The sequence below is a fragment of the Corvus moneduloides genome, chromosome 6, assembly GCF_009650955.1.
Source record: "Corvus moneduloides isolate bCorMon1 chromosome 6, bCorMon1.pri, whole genome shotgun sequence".
Lineage (NCBI taxonomy): Eukaryota > Metazoa > Chordata > Aves > Passeriformes > Corvidae > Corvus > Corvus moneduloides.
The window spans coordinates 38972919-38976669 of record NC_045481.1 but is presented as its reverse complement, the minus strand read 5'-3'; positions in this window follow the sequence as shown (position 1 = coordinate 38976669).

Sequence of the window (3751 nt, the reverse complement as noted above, 5' to 3'; positions counted from 1 at the left end):
TGGAAGAAACCTTCATTACAGACATCTCCTAGAGAAAAGCAACCCCAGTGTAACATCTCAGGCACGTAGCCAGGATCAGCCACCAAAGCAAAACACATTTAGGACAAAAATAAAAGGGAAAAGTGTTAAGTGATTTGGGAAGATCAGAAGCCCACCAGGTTGGCTGCTGTACAGTGCTGGGTGTGGGGAGCACTTTGGAGGAACTGGAATGCTGCCCTGCTTTTAAAGTGGTGTGGTTTGCATTTACATTCTTCCTTCCTTCCTCCTTCTCTGGGTGCTTGTTTTCCCCGATGTCTGCATGTGTCCCTTTGTCACCCCTGGCAAACACCACTGGGCTCGGAATGGATGGTTTCCCTAGGCTTCCTAGCTTGATGTTTGTCAAAGGGGCAGATAAAGCTTTAGGTGTCCTTGGCTGACCCTTCTGCCTTTTGCGCATCTAGCTTAGGATATACACTCAAGAACAGGCTCCTGGTATTCAAAGCTGGGGGCTCCTTTCACCTTTTGTGTATCACAGGGGCCCGAAGTTTGAGTTTTGTTAGAAAGGATGCAAGAGAGTTTTTCTTCCCAGTAGATCATGCATCTGTTACAGCCCATGACTGTTTCCTATTGCTGTGGTGCATCTGTCAGGGTTGGTGTTGACCTACCCTCAGGGGGCTGACACCTCTGGCAAAAAAATGGTCTCATTCCTGCTGCTTTTTTTCCTCATTCCAACTTTCTGTTGGCAAGTGGCATAAGTCCAAGCTAAGTTGCTCTTTTTACCCCTGGGCATTCACATGTGTGAAACTGAGAACCACTATCATGGCATAGCAAATGCAGTGTTTGTGGGAGAGGTCACTTCAGTGACAAAATTTTCCTACAGAGCCCTTTTTTGTTGTTGGTGGTAACACCTTGTTCTTGCAGGATCTGGGGTTTGATGCTACATTAGAAAGATCCTTCAAACCAATAGGCCTTGTCCCCAGGCAGCTAACAGCAGGGATGGGAGAGGACTGGGAGGAGAAAAATGTTCAATCAGAGTGCTATTAAGATGTGTCTAGGGAACTGGCTGAATTTTAATTGTTCTTTTCTACTCAGTGAGTGAGCACAGGAAAAGATTTACCTTCTGGCCTTTCCATTTGGGCATGTTGACATTTCCAGGCGGCACTTTCCTCTGATGGAGAGGTTTGACGTCAGGTGGGCTGATTAAAGCCTGCAGTGCCTCTGACTCATTTGGCTACGTCCTGTGCAACGGGATTTTTAATGTCTCTTGTCTTTCTTTCACTTGTTATGGTTCCTTTAAATAAATAAAGCTAAGCTCAATTCACAACTTCAGGAAAGATGCAGCTCGGCTCAGGCTCAAATACGCATTGCCACGGCAACAGATGCTGTCAGGCACACACAGACATGTCACTCTCGGCAGCGAACTCCTCTGCCCTCCTCTCCCTGCCCAAGCGGTGCATGGAGCTGGGGCTGGATGCAGGAAAGCTGAGTGAGGCTGGACCTGTCTACACCACTTGGGCATGCAGTTGTTCTTGGGAGCTGGCCTTGCTGCTCTCCCAGCCTCTGGGCGAACTAACTTCCCTCTTGCTGAGCAAGAACTACTTTGGGGGAAGCCCTGGTGAATGAAGTTGCCCCTAGTGTGACTTTCTAAACTTGCAAAAAGGAGGGGAGGGACTACCTGGATCAACAAGTCTCATACAGCTGCTGCCAAGTGTGGCATGCTCTTCATGCATGGATTGAGATCTGAAATAAAGAAATAAAAATTATCAGCTGCCTTCCATAAGCCCCACTGAGCAAATCCCTCATGCTTGCTAGAGAGATGCCCAGCAAGGAAACAGAACTGGGAGACGTGGTTTCTGTAGCTGACTGTGGGGTAGATATGTTAGCCAAGGCAAGGCAAGGCAGTAGAGGCCCTGGGTCCTCTGTCCTAGAGCACCTGTGTCTCCTTGGCATACTGAGCAGGTCCCTTTGCTGCTGCCATTTCCTGTAACAGCTTTTGATTAATCAAAATCTTGAGTATAGCAGCAGCCCCAAACATGAAGCATGAAACATGGCCAAAGGCAGCATCACTAAGAAAGAGGGTCTTCGAAGTGCTCAAGAACTCCCTGCCCGTGGCTCTGCACCTGTGCATCTCTAACATCCACTGATCATACAATCATCAAAGTTGGAAGAGACCTTTAACATCACCAAGTCCAAACATCCAACCAGCAGTACCACTGTAACCCTTAAACCACTAAATCATATCACCCAGCATAGATCCAAATGTCTCTTAAACACCTTCAGGGATGGTGATTTCACCACTTCCCTGGGCAACCTATTCCAATGTCTGACCACCCTAACAGTGAAAAATTTTTTTCTAATTCTTAATCTGAATCTTCTCATTCTCAATTTAAGGCCATTTCCTCTGGTTCTTTCACTGCAGGCATGGTAGAAGAGATCAGTCCCCACCTGGACATGCTCCAGCAACTCAATATCATTTTTAAAGTGAGAGGCTCAAAACTGAATGCAGCACTCGAGGTGTGACCTCACCAGTGCCGAGTACAGGGGGGTGATCACCGCCCTTGTTCTGCTGGCTACACTATTCTTGATACAGGCCAGATGCCATTGGCCTCCTTGGCTAGCTGGACGCACACACTGGATCACGTTCAGCCACTGCTGACCAGCACTCCCAGGTCCTTTTCTGCTGGGCAGTTTTCCAGCCTCTTCCCCCAGCCTGTAGTGCTGCCTGGGGTTGTTGTGACCCAAGTGCAGGACCTGGGACTTTGCCTTATTGAACCTCATGCAGTTGTCCTCAGTCTATTGATTGAGCCTGTCCAGATCCCTCTGCAGAGCCTTCCTACCCTTGAGCAGATCAACACTCCCACACAACTTAGCGTCGTCTACAAATTTACTGAGAGTGCTGTCAATCCCAATGTTGAAGTCATCAATAAAGATGTTAAACAGGACCAGCCCGAAAACTGAGCCCTGGGGAACACTACTAGAAACCAGCTGCCAAATGGATTTAGCTCCATTCACCACAACTGTCTGGGCCTGGCCATGCAGCCAGTTTTTTACTCATTGAAGAGACCACCCATCCAAGCTGCGAGCAGCCAGTTCTTCTAGGAAAAGATGGACTAGAGAAATGAGAGATTCTGGTTTGTATGGCAACCAGGGCTAACAGTATTCCCAGATCTTTCTTTCTCCGAGTATCTCAGAAGATTTAGCAGTTTTCTCAAAGCCTGGACACCTGAAGTCCTGGGAACATGGAAGCTTCTTGCTTTCCCTGCTGTTAGGTGACTTCTGACAGTTGCAGGGAACTGGTTGAAAATGCACCCCGCTGGCTCCGACATAGGCGGGCAAACCTAGGAAACCATCATTTACTGGTTTTAATCATATTATTTTTACATCACCCCCATTGAGTTAGCTCTGAATCACAGTTTTTGCTTTGGCTTGTGAGCAAGCACAACGCACACAGGAAGGTGTTTGAGTGCTGTCCCACTGACCTGAGCTGCACTAAGAGGCAGCATATACCCTGTTGGACTTGTACAGGGGCACAAAACAATTGAGCCAAGAATCCAGTCTTCTCAAATAGATCACTAGGACTGGGGAATGTTTTCTAGCTTAATCCTCATTCTGTAGCTTTAATGCTTCCCCATGTGGGGTGCCATGTCTTTTTTCTACCACAGATGATTTGAAATTAACCTTACCTCCTACAGTCACCGCACCCTGCCACACTGGGGAAGTTAATAGCATCAGAAGAGTTTGAACTTGTGAAATGTTTCTATGATTGCATAGA